Source organism: Saimiri boliviensis, chromosome 13 (assembly GCF_048565385.1).
Source record: "Saimiri boliviensis isolate mSaiBol1 chromosome 13, mSaiBol1.pri, whole genome shotgun sequence".
NCBI classification, from domain to species: domain Eukaryota; kingdom Metazoa; phylum Chordata; class Mammalia; order Primates; family Cebidae; genus Saimiri; species Saimiri boliviensis.
In genome coordinates, this window is record NC_133461.1 from 17,164,012 (window position 1) to 17,190,853 (window position 26,842).

The following is a 26,842-nucleotide window of genomic DNA, read 5'->3' on the forward strand; positions in this document are numbered from 1 at the left end:
CGGGCTGGGGGCGGGGAGGAGGGGGTGGAGCCGCCGGGGAGGGCGGTGCCGCGGGGAGCGGAGCCCAGCCTCTCCCCCAACCCCCTTCGGTGCCGGAGTCTCAGTGACACAAAAAGCTCCCGCTCGGTGCCGAGCGCCTGGCGGCGGTGTCCGACTGCGAACGCGGAGGGCGGCTGTGCAGGTGGGGGCGCCGCACGAAGGGCCGGGCGGGGCCGGAGCTGGGGCTGCAGGCGCCGCCGCCGCGCTGTTCGCGCCCGCCCGGTGGCTCGCGGCGGGAGGAGCTGCTGCCGCCGGCCCGGGGCGCGCGTCTGGCTGAGCGGGGCGGGCGCGCCGGGACTACCCGGCGATGCTGTCGCCGCCGCCGCCGCCTCTGTAGAGAAGCGCCCGAGCCCGTCGCGGAGCAAGGTCGGTGAGTTTCGGTTTGTTTCTCTTCTCTGCCCGTTCGGGGTCCGGGGCAGACAGAGGGGCGCGCGGGGATGTCTGCGCCCCCACGGCGGCCGCGCCGGAGCCGGGGAAGGGGGAAAGGGCAGCTGCCGCCTGCTGTAACTGGGGGGATCTTCTGGACGGCGGATGGGGTGGCGGGGCCGCAAGAGTCCCGGGGAGGGGAGCGCGGGGTCCGGCGGGGCGCGGGGGAGGTGGTCCCGAGAGTTGCGTGTCTCCCGAGCGCTGGTGAAGTTGGGCGGGCGGCCGCGGCGGGGAGCGGCGCTGCCGGCGGCTCGGCCGAGTCCTCGGTTGCCCCCTGGAGCTCTGGTCCGAGGGAGCTCGCCTCGTGCCCGCGCCGCGCGCGCCCCTGGGGGGGTGCACGTGCGTGCGCGCTCGCCCCAGCTGCGCCCCTGCCCGCACACACGCCGGCTCGTCCCCTCCCAGTTCCCTTGTCTCGCGCCTTCTCCACCCCTAGAAGTTGCCCCCGGGCCCCTCCCGGTAGGAGAGGGCACCGTGACGGGTCAGATATTGGGGGTCTTTTGTGCAGACTCACGCGCCTGGGGCGCTTGCTCCTGGAAGGACAGCGGCAGGACAAAGCCTGCTGGACTGGTGGGGCGCTGCTCGGGAAGCGGCGGTCCCCGATCCCGCCAGGGGTGGAGGCATGGCGTGGGGAGCGCTGCCCGCGTCTAGAGAGAGTAGAGACATCGCCAAAACAGAGTGACGGTGACTTGATGAGGTGGCGAACAGGGGCAAACGAAAGAAAGATGCTTTCGATTGCTGCGCTGTGTGTCTGTCTGCGCGGGTGACTAGGCGTCCCGCATTCCCATATGACCGGGTTGCCTAGCAGATTTTGCCAGTGTGTCTTTGCCCCAAGATGCTATTTTCCACCCGCTGGGGCTTACTGTTGCTGGTAGACGCTCTGCCACCAGAGGGGAACTCGTGGGCGGGGGAGACTGCGGAGGAGGGGGAGGTGGTTATTTACCCTATAGAGACTGTTAGAAGCCGCGACGCCCCTTTTCGGCCGCCAGTCCTCCACACCTCAGCCGCCTTGTTCCACCTCCCTAGAGCACCCGCTCCAGTCCCGCCGGCCCGAGAGGGCGCTTGGATTTCCTTCTCCGCGGCGCGTATCTAACCCTTCCTGCATGTATTTCACTGCAGGCTGAAGAAAGCTCAGTCTCAATTGTGTTTCCTGCCTGTCAGCCTCTTGCCTCCCAAACGCATACCATTTCCACTTGATGTCATCACGCAGAAGGGGGTGAAAGAGACTCGGTGACAGATTCAGGTAACCCCCCAGGATCTGGGTAGCCGCCTGGGTGTCTCTGGGTCTTTTGGGCTGACAGTGCTGGTACGGGGCTGTCTGGGTGGTTTCTTCATCAACATCGTTCCTATCTGTGAGACGGTTTGGGGGCTGCTAAAACTCCTGGTTCCAAGAAAGAAATTGCAAATGACTTTATGCCTTCCCTTTGAAGAAGCCATTGGAGGCAGGGGCAGGGTGAATTTGGGATTGCAGAAATCCCACCTGGTTTCCTTTGATGGGAATAATTAATACACAGGCAGTTGTATCTGAATGTGGGGTTTCCATAGATGCCTTCTTTCTTATCTGTGGTAGCATATTTAGGCTTCAGTCTAGAGGTGGGGTATCCTTTGTTGAAAAGGTATCATTGTAAGACTGATTATACTTTTGCCTAGTGCTCTAATTGAGCGCTGGTCAAATGCAGTGACCTTATGAAATACTGTCTCCTGTCCCTTCGTTGTAATAGTGTTTGCGATATTAAGAGAGATGTGGTAGCAGTGAGTACCGGGAGGTGGAAGGGAGGGTTGTTGGGAGCAGCAGAAAGAGAACAGAGAAAACAGCTTGAGTGAAGTTTCCTTTTAGATAGCCATGAACCAGTAGACTCATTCTGCATTTTATCTTAGGTTTTTGGGGCTTTTCCGAAAACTCTGACCTGGTCTTTTCTTTCCAAGGATAGTTCTGTGTTAATGTCAGCCTGACCAGATCTGGGGTTATCTTGATAAGAATGCAATGAAAAAACATAACCTTCAGACTTAGCAGGATACCCCGGTATTAGCGTTTTCTCCTAGAGGGCAGAGTCCTGCGCATCCTACACTAGTAGCAGGGAGTAAGAATGGTCATGGAAATGGACTTTCGATTTTTTCTTGTAGGAAGACAGATTGCTGAGGGCCAAAGGCTCCTGGTATACTCTCTTTTACACTGCAGTAACACCTTGGTATCTGTGACAGATTCACTCTTCACCATTTTCCTCCAAATCCCTTGAAAAATGAAGTTAAAAACTTGATTTATTATTCACCTCTAAGGTAGTTTTGTTTTGGAAGGTGACTTTAAAAACACAGGTGACACTAGCCTTTATCCTTCTACAAGCATTCAGGAGTCACTAGGAAAAGTAGTTGAGTTATCTAGTCCCAGTTGAAACAAAGGCCAGTAGTGCTTTGCAAAAAACAGATGAGTAATATGATGCTCAGATAGAGGTATTTTTGACAAGTAATTTTTATGTCAGCAATAACGCAGGGTGTGTACTCTTGCTGCAAGAAGAGAAACCATGTGATGAGATAATAGGGAATACAATAATGCAATAGAAACAAGGGTGTGTGTGTGTGTGTGTGTGTGTGTGTATGTGTTTAAATAGAAAGAATAAACACTTCACACACAAAATTCCACATGACAGAACAGCAGCCTGCACATGTAAATGCACGTCCAAGAACAAAGAGAGCCACGATGCAGGGTTAGGGTTCGTTGTGGTTTTAAATTGTGTACAGTAATAAATCATAATAAAGTGTTCATCGACACTTATTTTTTATTTTATAAGAAGGAGGCTTCCCACCCACAGATGTGTGCAGTAGTGTGTTTAGCTTTAGTCTGGAGGCTCCCTAGAGGTTATTAGATTGATCTTTGCCTCCAGTGCCTGCTTCCTTTCTACCGTGCTCATTTATTCATTTAGCAGATGTTTATTGGCACCTGATAGATAATGGACTCTGTGATAGATAATGGACTCAAGGGGTTGGGGTGGGTGTAGGGAGAGACCCAAAAGTGAACTCCCATGGGGGGATGGAGAAATAAAGACCTGATTCTAATTAAGTTCAGTGGAAGCTCAAGAGAGGTGGGATGGGACTTCTGAGGAGAGAAAATATGGTTATCCAGCCTCCACTTGAATACCTCTTTCATTGAGGAGCTCACTGCTTCATAAACGGCTGTTCCTGTTGTCAGAAGGTGGCCTTCTCATTGTAGCCTTTTAAGTTGAATTACATACAGTTTGATTTTTTCATTGCTGTTGGTCATTCTGTTTTCATTTCTAATTCCTTCAGGTTGTTTGAACAGGCCTATACTGTCCATGCCTTCTGCTTTTCAAGAGAGTGTTCAGTTCCTGATGAAGTTGAATTTTGAAACAAATGTTGCTTTTCCTTATTATCTGATTTAGAAAACAAATTGATGGGATGCTTTTGCAGGTGTTTCTCTTTTTTAAACAGCGATGCACCAGCAAGATAGGTGAGGCTATGCTGCAGTAACAAATCCCTCCAAGTCCCCATGGCTAAATACAGTTTCTTTCCTTCCCATGCTGTGTCCAGTGTGGTTGGCAGTTGGACCCGGCTGATCATAGTCACTCAAGGATCCAAACTGATGGAGTCTTGGTCTTGATGTGAGCTTGCAAGATCACTGCAGCATTGGGAAGGAAATGCTGCAGGGTCTTGCTCTAGCAATTACGTGATCCCACCCAGAGGTGAGTTCCATCACTTTGGGCAGGACTGGGCATATGACCCTATTTAATCACAATTCAGTATTCTTGTGCTGAAAAGGGAGAAATGGATATGAGTGAGTACCACTAGTGATTTCTGTAGTGATCTGGTCTAAGGTGAGGTTAGAAAATGTGTCCTACAGGACCTAGCTCAGTGCTTGGTAGGTACTGAATGTTACATGAGTGTTGATTGAATCAATAACCTGTAATTTACAACCTGTAAATTTACTACACCAACCTGTAATTTACTAATATATGGTCCTATCCCAACCTGTAATGTACTAATATGTTGGTATGTTATTTACTAACATGGTTGTTCACTGGCCATCAAATGAAATAATTATAATCCTCTCTTTGCCTATTTCAAATTCATGTTTACTCTAAAGCAACAGGCCATTAGGTATTTTCAAGGCTGACTCTAGGAGGTTTCGAGCTTAGCATTATGTAATAGAGAGGTGTTACTTACAGACTTTCTCTTCCTCACCATCTGCCTCTTGTTTAAGGCTTCCTGAGTTTGTTTGAAACAACCCAGGGTAGAAAAAGAGTGGCAATGGGCCTAGGGCCACCCAGGAGGTGGCCTCCTGCAGCAGAGACCACAGGGCAACAGATAAGATCTAAAGGGGTAAGGAATGTGTTTGGGGTAACCTTGGGTCACCCTTTTGTTGCTTTGATGTTTAGAAAAAGCAGTTTGGACAAGAGTTTTTTCTGGTCACAGGACTAGTAAAACACGCAGAGAGTCTGGGGACATTTGTGCTTCCATCAGCAACTGTGTTGGCTAGGAGGGTGGTGAGTTTTAGAGCCTTCCTTGCCTCACAGTCCCTAAAAAGAGTTGGATGCTATGGAATAGGCATTGCAAGGTGCTGTGGATTCAGCATTTGGTGGTTGGCAGAGATCTTGCTTTGGGAAGAGCTGTTCACTCATATATCTTTGTTCACATTGTGATAACTGCATGCACAGATTAGCATTTTAAAGATTTGAGAAATACCTTAGGCATAAGCATAGACTTTAACAAAAATGATACTGCTTTTAGTTCAGTAATCACCTTGGCAAAGTCATTTTTTTAAAGATAGCTCTCCAACTGAGGAAGTGTATGGTAAACTGACTGTGTCAGACTCCAAGTCACAGTGACTGAGGGGATATCAGTATCCACCTAGGGAGGTGGAGACCACCTGGCTTCATTCAAGTGATAAGATGTAGCACCCAAAGGGTTTCTGAATTGGAAGATGAGCAGCTGGGAAACCAGCAGGAAGAACCAGATATAGACCATCCAAGAACCCATTCAGGGTACCTGGCTTTGGGCTGAGGGCCAGGCACAGACTGAGGGAGAAGGAAAATGAAGTCCCGAGGGACTCATCTTGAACTATATTTGGGAAGCCACAAAATGCATTTCTATATTTTCTCCGGCCTCTGAGTCCCTATCACTTAATTTCATATCCAAGTCGGCTGGTCAGGTAGAGGACACTTGTGGCGTGGAAGTGGTTTCTTGCACTGCCCATTGACGTCACAGAAACCCGAAAGGAAGATGGCGTTGGTTTTCCTGCTCCTTTCCCTGAGGCTTCGAGAGTTACACTGTGCGATTCAGCAGTCTGACTCCATGGCTGAAGTCATAATTGAGATAAAGTTGGTAGAGATGCTTCTTAATTTACAATGGGGTTACATCCTTATAAACCCCTCATAAGTTAAAAATACCGTAAGTGGAAAATGCATTTAATACACCTAACCTACTGACATCATAGCTCAGCCTGACCTACCTTAAATGTGCTCAGAACATTAGCTTATAATGAGGGAAAAATCATATAACAAAGAGCCTATTTTGTGTTAAAACATCGCATATCTCATGTAACTTAATTGAATACTATATGGAACGTGAAAAACTGGTTGGTTGTATAGGCACTCAAAGTACGGTTTCTACTGAACGTGTATTGTTTTCACACCATTGTAAAGTCAGAAAATCATAGGTCATGGGTCAAACAGTTGTAAGTAAGGATCCATTTGTTCTTGTTCTATGCTTAAGGGTTTTCTGTTTCTAGTTGACTCTCTGTCAATTGTAGGATTTAAAGAGGGAGGCCTCAAACAGTGTATATGTAACCTGGATCTCCTTTGGGCGGTTCTTGATGTCCATGGTTTCTTGGTCTAGATCATGTATGGCTGCTGAGGCCTGGACTACATTCTTTGTGGAGTTGTGAGGGGGCTGCTTGTGATGTTCTGGGAGTGGAGAGCATGCCTTCTTTACCCCTTGATGTATTTATGCCTGCATAAATAAAACTCATTGCAAATATTCTGCATGATGAAACTTACTCAGACGACACATAGACTTCCTGGGGTACCCGCCTTTCATGCAAAGAAGGGGTTGAGCAAATGTAGATGTGCTGCTGGCAGGAGCAAAGTTCTGAGGAAGTGGAATCTCCAAATGCTGTGTTCTGTGCTTGTATTTTCTCTTTCTACAAGCTCCTATCCCCCGCCACTATTGCGTTCCCACCTACCAAGGAGGTGTAACTTTTCCTGCTCAGTTCTTATTTAAACATCCAGATAATCATACTTGGTGCACTCCTGACTGAGGTTTGACAAGAATTGATGAGATTTTGGTAAACGTTTTGACAGATACTGTGGAAATAGGGAGGATTCTTTTTTTTTTTTTTTTTTTTTTTTTTTTTTTTTTTTTGAGATAGAGTCTCTGTTGCCCAGGGTGGAATGGAGTGGCGCAATCTCGGCCCACTGCAACTTCTGCCTTCTGGGTTCAAGTGATTCTCCTGCCTCAGCCTCTCTAGTAGCTGGGATTACAGCACCTGCCACCACGCCTGACTAATTTTTTGTATTTTTAGTAGAAGCAGGGTTTCACCGTGTTGGCCAGGCTGGTCTTGAACTTCTGATCTCATGATTCGCCCACCTTGGCCTCCCAAAGTGCTGGGATTACAGGGGTGAGTCACTGCACACAAAATATTGCTGTTCTCCTCATTAGCAGACTCACTGTTTTCCCATAGTAATAGTTCCCACTGCCTCATCTTAGTCGAGAACCTTTTGTTTCTCTCTGGGCTGTGGCAGTGGTCTCTCTCACTTTCTGGCTTTCTCACCCTCACTCCAGATTGCAAAATGCTGTCACTCTTAGACCACTAGGCCAATTAATCCTTCATTCCCTCACTTAACAACTCCCAGTTGCCCTTGTGGGAGGATGCTCATGTTCTTCAGTTTTGTTTTTTCAGTTTTCCCCAGATTGACCCCAAACTTCCTTCCCAGCCTTGATTTTTGCTCTGCCAGACTTTCAAATTGCACATTAGCTGGGATGGTTAATCCACTGTTTCCCTAAAATGGTTTTCATCACCTCTTTCTTATTCTAGCACATTCTGTGACCTAAATGTCCTCTTCCTTCCTCTGCCTCTATCCTATTGTTGAAGGCTCAGTTCAGCTCTGAAGTCTTCTTAAAAATTTAACTTGATCACGTTAACCTTAGCAATCCTTTATAATCCAAAGTTCTCTGGCAGATTGCCTCCTTTTTCATTTCATTCAACATTCATTCGTTCATTCTACAAAGGGCACTTGTCATAGATTGTCTTGTATTATCACCTAAGGTTGAAGTGTCTTTTTCTTTCTGTTTAATTGCAAAGAACAGAAATTCACTCAAGCTAGTTTGAATAAAAGGAGATGAATTAAAAAGATGTCTCAGGATGTCTTGTCATCAAGCCACATTTCTCAAGAGTTCCAGTGAATGGGACCCTTTCTGTTATTGCTCACCCTGGACCTGCTTAGCTGCAGGAGAGGGTTGGGGGCACAGTTCCTTCCAAGGGGGCCTGCGGCTGGCTGAGGTAGCAATTATGACCTGTGGGATCTCAGTTCTCTTGCAAGCTCCTTAAAGATGAGGACTGGATGAGGTTTTACACCATTGTGTATTTGCCACCATGTTTGTACACAGGAAGGGCTCAATGAACAAATCACTGGTGACTCTTCGATGTCACAGAAAATGATTTTGACTTACAGTGCTAAAGGAATTTTAGACCCTTTTAGCTTGAAGGCTTAAAGGAAGTTAGGAAGAGAGAAACTTATTTTTAAGAGTTTCCCCTACTTGCATTCATAATGATTAAATGGTGAATCAAATTAGAATTACCAGGCTGGCCGGGCGCGGTGGCTCAAGCCTGTAATCCCAGCACTTTGGGAGGCTGAGGCGGGTGGATCACGAGGTCGAGAGATCGAGACCATCCTGGTCAACATGGTGAAACCCCGTCTCTACTAAAAATACAAAACATTAGCTGGGCATGGTGGCGTGTGCCTGTAATCCCAGCTACTCAGGAGGCTGAGGCAGGAGAATTGCCTGAACCCAGGAGGCGGAGGTTGCGGTGAGCCGAGATTGCGCCATTGCACTCCAGCCTGGGTAACAAGAGCGAAACTCCGCCTCAAAAAAAAAAAAAAAAAAAAAAAGAATTACCAGGCTGCAGTGTGTATACCAGTGTTTGGGAGGTAAATGTTCTCAGTGAGGGTCATCATTCTAACAAAAGTAGTTCTTATTGAAAGTCTGTTTTTCAACTTCCGTTTGCCTGCTATTTTGCCCACAGTGGTGGGTGGGGGGGGATGGGGAAGAAGAAAGTAAAAGTGGAAAATGCATTTGATACACTTAACCTACTGACATCATTGGTGACATGTAACAAGCAGCTTTGGGACTTTACAGCCCACCAGGCCACCCCACGATCTAAAGGAGCAGGCAGTGATGCCTGGTTTTGTGATGACTGCGTGTAGTTGCCCATTTCATCTCCCTTTATAGCGGAAGACTTCAATACTTTCGTGATATACATCTGTTTTAGCTAACTTCTTTTGATTTTGGAATACTCATTGACATGGTAGAAACTCTTCTTTGATACTCGAGATGCTTGATCATTATGAGAGTGTTATTATGAAAGAGGGAAATATGTTCAACTGCTTGCAGAAAATGACCAGAAATACATTAATATTAAAATCACACTTGGCTGGGCGCAGTGGCTCATGCCTGTAATCCCAGCACTTTGGGAGGCTGAGGTGGGTGGATCACTTGAGATCAGGAGTTTTAGACCAGCCTGGCCAAACATGGTGAAACCCTGTCTACTAAAAACACAAAAGTTAGCAAGGCATGGTGGTGTGCACCTGTAACCAGCTATTCTGAAGGCTGAGGCAGGAGAATCGCTTGAACCCGGCTGGCAGAGGTTGTAGTGAGCTGAGATTGTGCCACTGTACTCCAGCCTGGGCAACAGAGTGAGATTCTGTCTCAAAATAAAATAAAATACTGTCAGTTTGAATAACACTCTCAGTTTGAAGGGTAACGAATAGAGCTGAGATAAATGTCTCAGGAACCATGTATTTGTTGTGATATTCTTTTGTAGTTGTGTTGCTCTGGGATAGGTTTGCAAATTGCTTCCTTGAAGGTTAGTAATACAACATTAGAAGTGGTTGGTGAGCACGTGGACAAATTTGTGCACTTTGGAGAATTTACCCCTTTGTTGCATGAGACATAGGATTACTGCCATTTTAAGTGAGTAGTAGTTAATTTAACCATACAGGTAAAGAGGTGTCATTAACTGGTCTAAATACTTCTCCATCCACTCCCACTCTTTCACACTGGTACTTCAGAAACTGAAGGTACAGATCCATCTATTCACTATGGTGATGTGTAAAATAGCATTTGAAACACTGAGCATCAGGGATTTAAACCACTTACTGGACAAACAATTGCATTCATTAAATACATTTGAATGGCCGGGCATGGCGGCTCATGCCTGTAATCCCAGCACTTTGGGAGGCTAAGGCAGGCAGATCCCCAGAGGTCAGGAGTTCAAGACCAGCCTGGCCAACATGGTGAAACCCCATCTCTACTAAAAAATACAAAAATTAGCCAGGCATGGTGGCGGGCACCTATATTCCCAGCTACTCTGAGGCTGAGGCAGGGAGATTTACTTGAACCCACTAGGTGGAGGTTGCAGTGAGCTGAGATTGTGCCGCTGCACTCCCACCTGAGTGACAGAGCGAGACTCTGTCTAAAAAAAAAAAAAAAAAAAAATTGAATGTTGAGTGCCTATGTTTTACCAGGCACAATTCTAACAAAAATCCCTGCCTTCTAGCTTCCTGTATGTGTTGAACTCATAATTAATTTGGTTTTCTGCTTTTTAAATTAGGAATGGCAAAGCTAAAAGGTAGAGAATAAAAGAAACGTATCTGATATTCTCTCAATTCTTGATACCTTACCATATACGCCCATCTTACATGACTCTAATTCAGGTAAGTCATTATGAACTGGAAGTTTTAAAAAATAAGATGGGTTTGGGTTTAAAATTGAGGTCTGCCATGTGACCTTGAGTGCACAAGGTCTGACTGAGCTTTGTTCTTCAGTGCAAAGTAGGGGAGAACCAACCTCATTGAGTTATTGTGAGAACAGGAGAGACGTATATATAAAGTGCTTAGGGTATTGCCCTCCACAGTGGTAGACTAAATAAATGGCAGTTGTTACTAACATCGTTGTATCTAGGCTCTACCATCCACCAATCACTGGGCTCAATTCTGGAACTATCTGGATAAATACGCATGGTCTAACCTGAAGAAGCTCTTAAGCTAACCGGGGAGGTAACGCCATCCAAATAACTCCAGCCTTCAGCATTTACATGAGAGTGTCTGTTGTCAGTCATTATCAGAGTCTTGGCTGGAAATTCTTTGTAAAGCCTTAAGTGGCTCTGACTTTAAAATGATAGCCCTTCTCAGGAGTAAGCAGAAAAAAGCTGGAGCAAATGGAGAAGAGGAGTCAGAGAAAGGGTTCTGAGCTAGCCCACAGGCAACCTGGGCCTTCCTTGAAGGAGATTAGTCTCCTTTCTCCTGTGGCCTCACTCTTCCCAAGTGAAATGAAGGACATCCTCTTCCCCAGGTTCTGCTTTCTTGGGAATAGAGTGACCCGCAAATTTGCCCATGACTAAAAGCATACCTAGGTCAGGGAACTTCCCATTTAAAAATAGCCCCAGAAAAATTGGGTGAGCTGGTCCCCTCCAGTCTTGCTCTGATTGTTGTCTGGCATCCTGCAGTGGCCTTGGTAGACCCTAACGTTGCTGTTAGAGACACAACCATCCTGAGAGAGAGACATGAGCAAATGGGCAGCATAAGATGGGAGAAAGCATCACGGCTTTGCCAACCCCTTTATTTAGGGATCAGCTTTTTGGAATGGGGTATTTATTACTATTACTAAGAAGAAGAGATCTGTTTAATAAAGGCAAGGTAACTAGGCTATACAATATAAATATAAAGTTAATGAGACCTTTTAGAAATTCCTCTTAAAAAGGGGTAGCTGCTCAAGGCCTGGCACACAGTAGGCACTGAATAAAGACTTACTGAAATGGTGGCATTATTTATGCTTCAGAAATAATTTTGAAAGCTGTGTAGAGAAGTGCGAGGGGCCTCTGAGACCTGCATTCCAGTACAGGTTGAGTGGCTGAGCACTGGGATTTGAATCAGTCTGCGCCTCTTCTGGGCCCTTCCATTACTCATTTGAAAATGCACACGTCTAGGTATGCTCTGGGTTTTTAGAGCTGATACCTGAGTGTGAGTGTGTATGAGCTTATGCTCTTCCTGGCTGTGTTTTTTTTTTTTTTAATTTCTGGCGGAACCGCATGATGCTAGCAGACAAGTTGCTTTGTCTTGTGTTTGAAGGTAGGATGCCTCTGGAACGTGCCCATGTTGTAAACATGATGGTAGTGTGGGCTGGGTGGAGGCGGGTACTGTGTACTCAGCACCCGGTGTTTTCTTTCCAGAGATTCCAGAGGGATTTCATGATGGGTCTGTAATACCAAGTGGGGGTTGGGAAGGGAACCAGGCCTGGCTCCACTCTAGAGTAGAGATCTTAGCGATTTCAGGGCTCTGATTTGCCAGCATTTCCCCTCTGTCTGAGTCTCCATTACTAACATGTGAGATTGATGGAGACTGATAAGGCCCTTAGCCAAGCCACCAGTTCTTCTAATATTTAGCTGATGCCTCAAATGATAACCCTTTGTGCTATCTTTCTCCTTGGAACCTTCCCAAATTGCCAGGAACAGTGATTAGTTTGTTGGTTGCCAGTTCTGTAAACCTCATGCACAGAGCACCTGAAGGCAACTGCCAGAGACTCGTGTGCCTCTTTCCCATGTAATCATCATGCGCACCAAGATACTGTACTCACCGTGTTCCTGGCAAGCCAGATTTCTTCATAGTCCATTACTTCACCAGATAAAAAGGCAAATGACTTGTTTTTGGAAGGGGAATCTTATAGGCAAACAGAATGCATTTAATAGTCTATTTTTATACACAAAGTGCTGAATGTTAGTACAAGGGGTTAGTTTCTCTGCAGATTAAGTACAGGCTAATCTATGTTTTGGATTTGGGATTTTTTTGAATTTGTAATGTAATGCATTATACTTAACATTGAAACATTATATTTACTGCTTGAGCATTCCACATCGGAAAATCCAAAATCCAGAATGCTCCAGTGAACATTTCCTTTGAATGTCATGTTGGCACTCAAAAAGTTTTTGATTTTGGAGCATTTTGGATTTTTGAATTTGAATGCTCAACTGTAAGTTTTCTTTTTTCCAATATGGGCATCAGATGTATTAAAAATTAATTGTTCATACACCCTGTGTCTTAAAATAATAAGTTATTTAAGAATTGCATCACAAGGCAGTCCACACTGCCCTATAAGAAGTCTGTTAATTAACAAGGAACAATGTTTTACTGAGAAGGAAATAAGAATATGTCAGATTTCATCCAAAATTTATTTCATCTTATTTGTAGAACTTGTTGATGGAGATGCAAAATTCTTTCTTTGTGCTCCTTAAAATAGCATTCCTTTGGGATCAAATCTACTTTGCAATGAAGATTGAAAAATGGACACCATCTAGACAATTTAGAATTCCTTATAAATTAGGAGGACAGTGATAATCAATTTGGATTCTAAACCTGATTCAGCTCAGTTCTAGTTGCTTCAGCATTCATTTGATTTCATGTCTTTGACTATTGCAAGGGGTAACAGTATTAGCTTCTGTTACCATTTTTAGTAAAGATGAATGTGATTTTACTGAGACAAAAACCCTAGAAATGGGTTGTTTGCATGCAATCTGGAATTCTCATCTCCCCATCAGAGGAAGCTGTTCTGAACAGGCTCATTGTCCTCTGGGTTCTGGAGTCTACTTGCCTCATTTTTATTACTCCCTCGAGATTCTGACTTGTAAAGAAACAAATTTCTTCCTTTTATGAGGCTTTTTAGTGCCAGGTGACTGGTGTCGTTCGATATAATCTATAGTACTTAACAGCTAAATACACTTTGTTTCCCCAAAGCTGATCACAGTGAAAATAAGAAAACTAGAGGGAGAAAACTGGGCACAGTGGCTCATGCCTGTAATCCCATCACTTTGAGAGACAGAGGCGAGTGAATCACCATCATAACGGTCAGGAGTTTGAGACCAGCCTGACCAATATGATGAAATCCCGTCTCTACTAAAAATACAACAATTAGCCGGGTGTGGTGGCATATGCCTGCAATCTCAGCTACTTGGGAGGCTGAGACAGGAAAATCACTTGAACAGGAGAGGCAGAGGCTGCAGTGAACCCAGATCGCACCATTGCACTTCAGGACAACAGTTTGAGGGAGGAGGAGTGAGTAAAGAGAAGAATGGGGGTAAAGAATTGTGTAGGTGTATGGTATTTTTACAATTCAATTTCAGCTTCAAAATCAAGAACAAACTGTTGTTTTCATGGTGGTGTTAGCTTCATAATTAAAAACATTTTGTCCAATGCAAATTGAAGTTATTATTAATAATGTTTTACAAAATGACATGGATATTTATCAGATATTTTCCTTCCCTAACTATCTTGGATTCCACAATGTATTTCATGACAGCCAAAAGACAATTTGGGAGAGTGGGGGAGATAACTAGTACAAATAGAATAGTAGAGAGTGTTTATGATAAGCATCTGTGCTTTCACTGTAACATGCTTTAATCATGTTATCTGGGAACTTGGAAAGGCCAGGTCACTTGTCCAAGGTTACATGGTGAGTTCGTACTGGAGCTGGACTGGCATATGTGACCCTGGGCAGTCTGGCTTGAGTCTGTCCTCTTAACTGCCTGTGAGCCACGCTCACAACTGCGATTAAGGATCAAAAGCATTTTGAACACTGGTTCAGTGTAACATAATTTAGGAAGATATCCGACTTCTTTGCTGAACTGTGTTTGGGAACAAAGATGGACAATTTTGGCCACCCATCTGTTGAATGTGTTTGATGTTGACTTAGAGAACGGGTTGTTTGAAAGCGTGGGTGTCAAGTTTGTTGGGAAATTTGCAAAGAGATTTCTGGCTATAACCTGAGCTTTGTCCTGTGCTAATTCAGGTTTCTGTGAAGTCAGTTGGTACGAATTGTTTCTGGAAGGGCCACTTAACTGAAAACCAGTGTATGTAGTTGTATGAGAGGTTCTGTCAGATGCTGGGAGCTTAGGACTTTTGTGAATACACAACTAAAAAGCCATGAGCAATTTTTTTTTTTTTTTTTTTTTTTTTTTTTTTTAGATAGAGATTTGCTCTTGTTGCCCAGGCTGGAGTGCAATGGTGTGAACTCTGTTCACTGCAACTTCTGCCTCCTGAGTTCAAGCGATTCTCCTGCCTCAGCCTCCTGAGTAGCTAGGATTACAGGCATGCGCCACCACACCTGGTTATTTTGCATTTTTTAAGTAGAGACGGGGTTTCTCCATGTTGATCGGGCTGGTCTTGAACTCACAACCTCAGGTGGTTCACCCACCTTGGCCTGCCAAAGTGCTGGGATTACGGGCGTAAGCCACCACATTCGGACTCAAAAAAATGTTTTTACGATTTTCCCTCCCACTGTTTTCACCTAACCCCATACCAGAAAGTGGAATAAATCATATTTTGTATTCTCATTCCTTTGTTTAATTTCCTTTTCCTGGAACACCCCTGCGCTGTACCCTTCCTCTCTGCCTTTCCCCAAAACACAGCACAGTGATGGGAAGCTGTAAGTACCATCTATACATCCCTCGATATCTATGGGACATTGATTCCAAGAACCCCTTTAGAAGCCAAGATCCATGCATGCTCAAGTCCTTGATATAAAATGCCATAGTTTTTGCATATAACCTATGCGCTTCCTCCTGTACACGTTAAATCATCATGAGATTACTTATAATGCCTAATACAATGTAAATGCCATGCAAATATAATATAAATATGTTATAAATGTAAATGCAATGTAAATATAAGTTGTTATACTGTATTGTTTAGCAAGTAATGACAAAATGAAGAAGACTGTACACATTCAGTGCAGAGGTAACCATTTATTATTGTTTTTTCTGAATATTTTTGATCCATGGTTGGTTGAATCCACCGATGTGGGACCCAGATATGGAGGGCACACTCTAGTACTTTCTTCAATATTTCATTTCATTTAACTTGCCCTATTGATCCTCCTCCAGCTCTGTCAGGTGGACTTACTTTTCCTTCCATTTGTTCATTCTAATCCCACTTACCCTGTGAGTGATAATTCTGCATGTGGTTGCTTCTCCATATGCACATGGTTGCCTCTATTGTAAATTCTTCAGCAATAGGAACTACTGTCATCTGAATGTATGTGTCCCTCCAAAATTCATGTTGGAACTTAAACTCCAAGATGATGGTATTAAAAGCTGGGGCATTTAGGATTTGATGAGGCTAGGAAGGCTCTGCCCTTGTGAATGGGATTAATGCCCGAAGAGGCTTCAGAGAACTGCCAGGCTCTTCCATTTCTCCTGCCACCTTTTAAGGACACAACAATAAGATGTCATCTTGGAAACAGAGACTTCTCACTAGACACTGAATCCACTGGTGCCATGATCTTGGATTTCTCAACTTCCAGAACTGTGAGAAATAAATATTTTTTATTTATAAATCACCTAATCACAAGTATTTTCTTGTAGCAGCACAAGCAGATTAAGACAGAAATCTTGTCTTGTTCAGGAGTTTGGATGAATGAATGGAGGCTCAAACAAGCAAATGGACAAACAAATGATTAACACATGAGTTTGTTGGGATTGCTCAGGGTGCATGTTAGTGGACAATGGTGGTAGACCTTAGCATGGACATGTGGCTGTGGCGGAGGCTGGCTAGATGCTCACCAGAATCTAGGCATTTTGACCTCTGGGGCTGGATAATTCTTTACTGTAGGAAGACCGTCCTGTGCACTGTTGGATGTTTGCTAGCATCCCTGGATTCCACCCATTAGGTGTCAGTTGTCCCAGTTCAAAGATGTCTCCAGACATTTCCAAAAGTCCTGTAGAGGATAAAATTGCCCCTAGTTGACAATCACTCTACTATACCACTTTCTGCACCTAGATGGGGCCATGTGACTGGCTCTCACCAATGGTATGTATATGGAAATGAGAGGCAGTTCAGCGTGGGGTGCCTTTTCCACCTTCGTTCTCTTTCTCATCTGCTGGTCAGTTAGAAGGGTCCAGGGGAGAAGTCTGAAGCCCTAGTCTTCTATATCGACAGAAGGAACCTGGTTTCCCAAGAGACCTTAGGGAGTAGATCCTCATTTGCCAAGTGTCATTGGAATACATTGTGAAGAAGACAGAAACCATTATTGCATTTGGCCACTCAGATTTGGAGGTGTCCACTCTGGCAGTCTACTGTCTGACTTTCCCCAACATTTGGGATGACGGGAACTTGCTGAAGTAGCCATGCCAGGATTCCTGGTAGTGAGTAAAACTAAGAGTCCAAACACAAAAAAAGGACAGATTTTGTTTGTTTGCTTTTTCTTGTGCAGCATCAGCCTTATTGCTATCATTCTTGTAATTTCTGTATTTTATCAGAAAATGAGATGATGATAAAATTAGTTATTCCTACCACTCTAATAATTTGGACATGTGATTAACAAGCAGCTTTGAGATATAAATACTTTTAGTAGAAAGTAATAAAACATCAAGTGTACTGGCAGTTTTCGTTTTACTGTGTATGTTTATGTGTCTGCAACACAACTGCAAGTTGAGATATTTGTGGTAATTTATGTATAATGCATTTTACCATTTTTTGGGAACAGTGGCAGATGTTAATACCCTGCAGTCACAGCTGTTTCTCACACCATTAATAAATAAATCACTGTATGATATGACAGTCTTAGAAATGGACTCTTACATGCTTAGTCTAGTTGAATGCCATGGATTAGTGTCATGTAAAATGCTGAACCCAAAAACTTGCTTATCAGACTAAATTCAGTACACCATTCTAAATTTATTCTGCCACAGTCGTGTTTGTCATTGTGTCTACGCAGAACACCTGACCGAAATACGTAAGTCAAACGGTTTCATTTGGTGGCCATCTGGATGACAACAGCCGAGTTGTTTGTGGGAGACAATGGCTGTTTGTGGATGAGTCTTTCGATGGTTGGAAGCTTTGTGTTTGGCTCAGGGGTCTGTGTGCCTGCTCTATTTGCACAGGATTCAATCCTCTGTACACAGAGCCACCCCAACTGAGTTTCACCATACCCGTCAGTCAAAGTCCCTGTCTCCAGGAAATATAGCAATCTGACTTGATGCTACAATGATAAAGTCTCTTTCTCTAATAAATATTCTGCGAGGCATCTTAACTTCCAAATATCTGTGTCTAGAGTTTTGTTCCCCCCATAGAAAGCATTTGCACAATAACGAGAGCAAGACTGACATGCCATGAATTACGTGTCAGGCTCTAAGGTTTTGCTTACTGTACGTGCATACTCGTCACAGGAATCCTATGGGGAAGAGTAGACAGTACTATTAATATATATCTCTATTATATGGGTGAAGAAATTGAAGCACAGAGAGCCTAAATGACTTGCCTGAGGTCACAAAGCAAGTAAAAGCCAGAGTTGGGTTTAGAACCCAGCCAAGATGTCTCCAGCATTGACGCTGTAAGCTACTGCAGTATGCTGCCGCAGCCTTTTCATTCCATTAAGGAGATGTGCTTTCTCTGAGATCTCCTGTATTTTCATGACTTCAACTAACATCTGTATATGATACTTACAAAGAGTTATTGATATTATTGCTTAATTTTTATGTGGGCTGAGTGTAACTTGTCAGCTGATGCTCTTGTATCTTTCCTAACTCTTGGGATAATGCTTCCATGTCAGAAGGTAGTTCATTAGCATGTTGGTTTAGGTTTTTTTTTTCTTGAGATAGAGTCTTGCTTTGTCACCCAGGCTGGAGTGCAATGGTGCACTCGGCTCACTGCAACCTCCGGCTCCTGGGCTCTAGTGAGTCTCTTCTCTCAGCCTCCAGAGTAGCTGGGATTACAGGTACACGCCACTCCGCCTAGCTAATTTTTGAATTTTTTTTTTAGTAGAGATGGGGTTTCACCATGTTGGCCAGGCTGGTCTTGAACTCCTGACCTCAGGTGATTCAACCACCTCAGCCTCCCAAAGTGCTGGAGTTACAAGTGTGAACCACTGAGCCTGGCCAGATTTGGTTATTTTTCTACCAAGATACTCCTTTAGGAGGTTATCCTGTGGGAGTAAGAACATGTATACAAAGGGATGCAAATGCCAGGTGGTATGGGAATGAAATGGTGGTGGGATTCAGAGGATTCAAAATGCCTTCACAAAAAATGTAGTATTTGACAATGCCCATGAAGGGTAGGTAGTAATTGTCTGGACATGTGGGCAGTGAGGAACGGCATCGGTGTCAGCACCAAAGTAAGTGGCTCCTGTCTTCCAGACAGCAAGTAATGCATTGTGATGGGGACTGGGAGTTATGGGAGTATGGGAGTAGAAAGGGTATGAAAAAGGGTTGGAAGGTTTGGTGGGAGGGGGATGTAGGGATTTATTTGACAGGAAGCCATTAATGGTTTGGGGACTGGAGCAGGATGTGGTCCTAAAGCTGTGTTTTTGGAAACTTAATCTGGCAGTCATCAGTATGGATTGGAGCGGAAAGGGACAAAGTTGGGGAGACCATGGGGATGAGTCGGGGGGGTCCAGAGATGTAGTGAAGACCTGAGCCCTTGGGGAGGGTGGCAGGAATGGGAGGGTGAATGAATAGAAGAGACATTTCAGAGACAGAAGTAGTAGAAGTTTGGAGATTAGTTGAATGAGTGGAGAGACGTACACCAGTTTTCAAGTCTGAGGTGTTGGGTAAATAATGGTAACAGATATAAAATTGCAGGGAAAGTAACAGATTTGGGAGAAATCAAGAGCTTACTTTAGAAACAGCATTGAGTAGACAGGTCAGAGCTGCACCTTCATGGGTAATCCACACCCAAATGGTCATTATGTATGTGAGGCTGAAACAAGTTGCCAACAGGAGAAAAGCCCTCTAAAGAGCTGACCATGTAAAGGCATAGGTATGAAGGATTGTAGGAACAAAGAACAAAAATTGTTTTCTGGAACAGAGGACACTTGCATGCATTGACAGTTTAATTTGATGTCTTATTTAAAGTTCTGATGTAGCTTAATTTATATTTCTTATTTCCAAATTGGTTATGATTTCAACTGGATTTAAAATACTGAAAATATTTTACAGACTGTGCTGAATGACTGTCCATATAGGATCGTGTCTGGAATATTGGGAAAATGGTTGGAAGACCCCTTCTCATACAAACTGGTTAATGATTAGCCTCCAGATGTTACCCAAGTTGTTACCTCATTTAGAATGCCTGCCTTCTCGTTCTTCCTCTAACCTTCTATTCAAATCTTAACTCTTCCTTCAATACCCTGTTCAGATTCCACCTCCGAATCCCTGATTCCAGCTGGAAATGGCCTTTGCTGCCTCCAGCCTCTTGCAGACCTTGGCATATCCCTGGGGATGGCCAGGTGCTGGCTGGTAATACTGGTGGGTCTTTGGGGGCTGGGTTTATTTTATTCATCTTTGCATCTCAGGCATCTTGCTTGTTTTTTTCACCAGGTCAGTGTAAAGAGTGCCTAACGTCTGTACCCAATAAAGCCAGACTCCATCTAAGTTGTAAAAAACCCCAGCTGAAATAAAATACAGTATGGAAGTAACTTTAACATCCTGAAAATAGGATAGCTAAGACCCAAACTGGGATTAGAACCTCACTATGCTTAGCCCTAAACCCAAGTAGTAAAAATAACAAAACTACTCACCAGAGAACTATAAGCAACAGCTTAAAACTGCTTGGTGGTGCTGTATATCCTTCTAGAGGAGTCTGTTCTATAATTGATAAACCCCGATATACCTCACCATCTCCTGCCACTCAGCCTGTATAACACCACCTTCAGCAAACCCTAAAAACTCCTTAAAGTAAGCACAAGAACTGTTATGTCTCTTCCTAGTTCTGCCTCCTTAAGGACTGCAGTGATCGAATGCTTTTTAAAATAGCCCCATGTTTTTGGAATATGATTTCTTCAGTGGTTCTGGTTGGTTGATTGAGGACTATATCATCAAGAAAAGTTCTTTCCACTCTGTGCACACTAACCACACTTTGGTAGCTGAATCCTGTCTCTGTAATCAGAAATACAATATGTTGGTTATCGTCATTGACTAGTTTATATTTGCCTGCTCTTCAAAAGACATTGACTGCCTTGATGGATTCTTCTCTTTGGTCAGCTCATGCGCTGTTAAACTGGCAGCGAGGAAGTAATATTAGGGGAAATTATTATATCGTTTTGCCCTTGGTTTTACCTAAGATGTCAGGATAGCCTTTCAGGAACTGAAATACACTCAAGCCCAAACAAGTAAAACAGTAGTAAAGTATGAAATCGGTTTTTGTATTTCTAAAATTAAATTAATTAGACAAAGTACACTTATGGTATGAAGAATGATCATGAATAAACAGAATGAAACTATGCTTATTAAGACAGCTTAAGAAAATACTTTAGAGGATGCAGGGGGTTTACTTTTCCTTTCATGAGATTTGTTTACTAATAAAATTTCATCTCCCTCAGCCTCAACAAGCTCCCGGTAATTAGTACCGATTAGCTAAGATCTGCTGCCCTGTACTTGGACTGTTTCGTTCTCTCGGAAAACAAGTCCACTTTCCTTGGGTTGTGGGGAAAGAAGTTTTATTTTTTCAGAAAATGTTTGAGGTAAACTGGCATTCTAACAGACTTTTGAAAAATTAAAGTTCACTATGTCGGCAGGAAAACAAACAAATGGTGGTGGTAACCCCACTGCTGTAAGATGTGAGGCCTGCCCGTGTTTAAGAATGGAGACTGAGGCCGGGCATGGCGGCTCACCACTCTGTAATCCCAGCACTTTGGGTAGTCGAGGTGGGTGGATCACCTGAGGTCAGGAGTTTGAGACTAGCCGGAGCAACATGGAGAAACCCCATCTCTACTAAAAATACAAAAATTAGCTGGGTGTGGTGGTGTGCACCTATAATCCCAGCTACTTGGGAGGCTGAGGCAGGAAAATCACTTGAACCCAGGAGGTGGAGGTTGCAGTGAGCCGAGATCGTGCCATTGTAATCCAGCCTGGGCAACAAGAGCAAAAAGCTGTCTTAAAAAAAAAAAAAAGAATGGAAACTTCAAAAGTTTGAGTACAATTTTAAATATTAAATATCTCTGATATTTGTACTTCTGTAAGTTAAAAAAATTGCTAATATACTTGGCAATAACTTCTAAGCATTTTGTAAAGCTCTGTCCAAGTTATTCAGCTTAATTAGGAGTAGCTTCTGTCTTTGCCTTGTAGTTTTTGATGGGCAGACAGAAAGCACAGCAAAGTTTGGTAGCTTGCTCAGGATTGTACTAGCAAGTGGCAGAACTGGGACAGAACCCCAGATCTGGGAAGTAGAATCATTGATGTGTTATAGTCCATTAAAATATATTAATCTTGCAAAATTTTGCAGTAAGTTATTGAAAAGTACCAACAACAGGAAGCTATTATCAGAAACAAAATAAACTACTAATAAACATCTTTAGAGTAATTCTTTGCTCACTACAAAGATGAGTATGGTATTAAAAATGAAATGCTAAAACTTTTAGAGTTTTAATTTTAGCCATGATGTGCTTTGGTAATAACAGAGTTGTAATAAATTTTTTTTTCTTTTTTTTTTTTTTTTTTTGGAGACAGGGTTTTACCATGTTGGCCAGACTGGTCTCGAACTCCTGACCTCAGGTGATACACCCATCTCAGCCTCCCAAAATGCTGGGATTACAGGTGAGAGCCACCGCACCTGGCTGCCATAAATTATTTTCTTGTGGCTATTTTGTTTCTATACCAGAAATTCATCTGGAAATTATAGTACAACAAATAGCTGCTGAAGTCATGATGGTAGTAATTATATCAATGACATCGTTGTGGAAGTAGAGAATAATGAGGTTATTTTGAGGGAAGTCCACTTCAGTAGAATAGCAAATGCTTTTCAAATGTAGGGCAAGTCATAAGGGAAAGAGGCCTAACTCTGGGTTTATAATATATCATGAAAAGGGAGGTTTGGAGCAGGGAATGATTTCAGAAATACTTTGGTGATTAAAAATTGGACTGCAAAGAGTTAATTCCGAATTTTTAACCAGACATAAAGGTTGTTAGCAATAGTTTTGGCTCTGATAGTAAGATTTTTTTTTTTTTTTTTTTTTTTTTTTTTTTGAGATGGAGTTTTACTCTTGTCACCCAGGCTGGAGTGCAGCAGTATGATCTCAGCTCCCTGAAACCTCCAACTCCTGGGTTCAAGCGATTCTTCTGCCTTGGCTTCTTCCTGAGTAGCTGGGATTACAGGTGCCTGCCACCACACTTGGCTAATGTTTTGTGTTATTGGTAGATACTGGGTTTCGCCATGCTGGGCAGGCTGGTCTGGAACTCCTGACCTCAGGTGATCTGCCCACCTCAGCCTCCCAAAGTGCTGGGATTACAGGCATGAGCCACTGTGCCTGGCCAATAGTAAGATTTTTCAACAAGCATTGTTAGTCTCTAGCCTGCTGCTCTGTGAAGTTTCTACCACTAGGACTGGAAGAAACTTCAACCATCAGGCCTGCTACCTGACGTGGCTTGTATCTATGTCCCCACCCAAATCTCATGTTGAATTGTAACTCCCAGTGTTGGAGGTGGGGCCTGGTGAAAGGTGATTGGATCATGGAGATGGATCCTTCATGATGGTTTAGCTCCATCCCTTTGGCGCTGTTCTCCTGATAGAGTTCTTACCAGAACTGGTTGTTTAAAAGTATAGAGCACCTTTCCCAGCCCTTAGTTCTGCCATGTAAGATACCTACCCCTGCTTTGCCTTCCACCATGTTTGTAAGTTTCTTGAGACCTCACCAGAGCCGAGCAGATGCCAGCATCATGCTTCCTGTACAGGCTGTGGAACCATGAGCTAATTAAACCTCTTTTCTCTATAAATTACCCGATCCTATACTACACTACCTTAGTATAGGATCCTTTCTTGGAGCCTCCCTCATAAGAGCTTTTAGTTTTTGCCATGAAGGTACCTAGCTGTCAGAGGCTTACTACCTTCCAAGTAAATTATTCTTGTTTTATAGTTGGAAAATCTGAGACTAAAAGAGGTAACTTGATAAGGGTTCTGCAGCTCTGAGGTGGGCCATGAGTTGTCCATGCCAGAACAAGCCAGACTGTTCACGTTCCAAAGCCCAGCCTTACCTTCCGAAGGCTCGGCATCGGGATACCATGAACCACTGCCATACAATCCCACAACCTGCAGAGTAACCATGGTTTTACCATTAGAGATTCATTTCTTAATGATGTGGTGAAAACAGTATGAATTTTGCTCATTTGGTAGGCTGAGGACAATAGTCCTTCTCTTTATAATCAGCCTGAGTAAATTACTTACCCTTGCAGAACCTCTGTGTTCTGGGTTAAGATGAGATCAGCAATATCTATCTTGAGAGGTTGTAGAGATGAATCCTGGTAACTGATGTGCTGGAGCACTTGAAGGTATCTGGTGCTGTTTTAAGTATTGAATGTATGTGTTGTCTGATTCTCAGAACAGTAGTCTAAGGTAGGAGTCCAGAGGTGGGCCCAGAGGAATGAAATGATGTGTCTGAGTCCAGAAGCTGGTAGGTGTCTAATTCAGTGTAAATCAGTTCCCTTCTGGTTTCGGTGGGAATCAGGGGCTGGGGGGATAGTTCACTGTCCTTGAGTCCCATGCTAAACTGACAGTGCCCTTGTGAAGGTAACACACACACCTCTGAGAGGTTGTAGTAGCCAGTTATTTGAATCGAAGCCTAAGGTGAAAGCCTCTATCAGCAAATACAATTGCTTCTAGTAAATCCTAATAGCCCCTCTGGGAAGCAGGTGCAGGGCCTTGGGTTGCCATCATCAGGATGGGGCAGGGGATGTCTGATGGAGGGAACGTGAAAAAGTCTAAGGTGGCGTGTTATCTAGACAGCTGGGCGGAACTGACTTGGGGCTAGAATCATGGGCACGTTGTGGAGCGGGTGGGTTAGGAGTCAGGTGGACTTTGAAGGTTGAGGAGGAGTCAGGGGCATAAAGAGAAAGAGGGATGCTCAGTTTCCCCTGGATTGTTTCTCCTGGACTGGAGCTGGCTCCTTACGTGAGATTCACTTCCTTCCTTCTTGAGCCCAAAGAAGTGAGGTCCATAAACCACATTAGGAAAATAGGACCTCGATGCTTTTTCTTTCTTGGTTAACCTTGAAAGAACTCCCCTTCTCCCTGCATCCTAAAAATGGAGTGAAGGAATGCCCTGATGGAAAACCTACAGGGGGTGGATTTCAGAATTCATGCTTGGCCAAGAGCCAAACAGCATAGCAGGCTTTGGAGTCACAGAGTTGGCAGGGATTTGAAGTCTTCTCTCGAGTGGACAGCAAGCTAAGGGGTAAAGTGACAGGCGCGGTCTCTCCCCTTTCTTCTTGGGGTGGAAGAAAACCAGAGCACAGGAGAGCCCAGAGTTAAAAAAAATGCCATGTGGGAGATGAGGACAGGAAATGCATCAGACATGAAGATTTACGTGCCTGTGTGTGTTTACAGTAATCTGTCCCAGCCTCAGAGGCTGGGATCAAGACAGCCTGTTTCTCTTTGGAGTGCAGAGGCCACATCACAGCTGCAATGGGATTTGGCCATGGAAGGCTTCCTGCTGCGCTTCCCACACCCCCAACTCCAATGCAGCTTTTTTATAATCCTAAAAGCAGGGTATTCATGCTAAATGTGGGAGCAGGAAAGTAATATTTCCATATTTTCAAATTATTCCTTTCCAAGACAGTGTGAGGTTTGGAGGAAATGGAAATACTTTTTTTTTTTAACAGTATAACAAATTATATGGTGACTTGCATGTCTTTTCCTTCATGGATGGAAATTAGAGTCAACAAGCCCAAAGTAAAAGCCTCTGTCAAGAAAATACAAATGATCCTAGCAAATCCTAATGACACTGTTTCTCTTATGGTTTCCTGTCCAAAGTACATCTGCTTATAAGCTTTCTCATTTTGTATTTGCCTCATCGTTGTGCCAAGTTCATGGATGCAGGAAAGCTGAGGAAGTTGGTGGTTAAGTGGTTTGTCTGAGTTTATGAAGATGATAAGCTCCCAGGTGTGTGCATGTGTGTGCGTGCATATGTGCGTGTGCACGCTAAATTGCATGGGTTTTCCTTTCCATTCATTTACTGGACATTAATTTACTTTGAAGTTCTTTGTAAAACCTGTGCTTATTCTAATGATCTGTGGTGTCATCCAGCACCCTGTAGGGTCAGCTGAGTTCTTGGTGCCAAACTTTGCTGCATCCTTTCTTGAAGGTGTGAGTGTAAAGTAAACCTAAACGAATGGAAATAACGCAGAAGTTTGTGTTTCTTTAAGTGGGTCTCTGGGTGTTCACTTTAGTGCCATCTGTGGTGAGGTGACAGGGCATTCCACATTTAGTTCTTTCCAGGAACAGAATCTCTTGTCAGGTGTAGGAGACAATATCTCCATGGCCACATTTATTTGGAAGTAGGGATTGTTTTTATGTATCCTGAAAGATGAATCTTGAGACCAGTTTTCTTTGAACATTAAAGTTACTTGGAAGTATGACTGGAAAAGGCCCCTGACAACTTTTGACCCCACCTGGTGATTCTGTGGAGTTAGCAGTTACAATTTGAGAATAGATATTTCCTATTTCTTTGGATTTTACTAATTATGGTTTTGTAAGCAGTCAGATGGTTAAGAGCTTTCCTTTAGCTTATCCTACTTTAAAGAGACATGGTGAACTTAGGAAATTCATACAACAAATGATATGACCTCCGAGATGTTAGAATATTCTCAAAACCTTTTCTGAGAACCTCAAATGCTTATGAAAAACTTGTGTTCTTACAAATGGTGAATGCTTTTTAGCTACCCTAGTCATGAAAGTGGGAACCCTAAGAACCTCAAGTATAGGCAATTTATTGTCCATCCGATTTTAAGTCATGTATGAAGATGTGTGGATGCTGCTGGTCTTTTCGCACTGTTGCCTTTGTAATGCCTGCTCCTGACTTGATTACACACTTCCCTGCTCTGTCTTTCCGCCACATAACTACAAGGCACACTACGGATTAATGCTTTTCATTCATTTACTTTGAAGTTCCTTCTAAAACCTGTACTACTACTTCTTTTTTTTTTTTTTTTTTTTTTTTTTTGAGATGGAGTTATGCTTTTGTTGCCCAGGCTGGAGTGCAGTGGCACAATCTTGGCTCACTCCAGCCACTGACTCCCAGGTTCATGTGATTCTCCTGCCTCAGCCCCCTGAGGAGCTGGGATTACAGGTGCCTGCCACCACACCTGGCTAATTTTTGTATTTTTAGTAGAGACGGTGTTT

The 26,842-nt window shown here is 43.7% G+C and overlaps 1 protein-coding gene across 6 annotated transcripts in view; it reads left to right on the forward strand.

The window, feature by feature from the left end:
• Positions 1-81: 81 nt before the first annotated feature.
• Positions 82-26,842, forward strand: part of RNF152 (ring finger protein 152) — an 81,435-nt gene continuing 54,674 nt past the window's right edge. The window contains exons 1-3 of one of the 6 annotated variants that reach the window (XM_074383316.1): positions 834-1,705; positions 22,181-22,267; positions 22,700-22,825. The gene's annotated coding sequence lies outside the window, so the exon portion shown is untranslated. Of the gene's footprint in view, positions 410-833; positions 1,706-22,180; positions 22,268-22,699; positions 22,826-26,842 lie in introns of those variants that run through there. The other 5 variants (XM_039463751.2, XM_039463750.2, XM_074383315.1 and 2 more) reach the window with 5 other exon arrangements.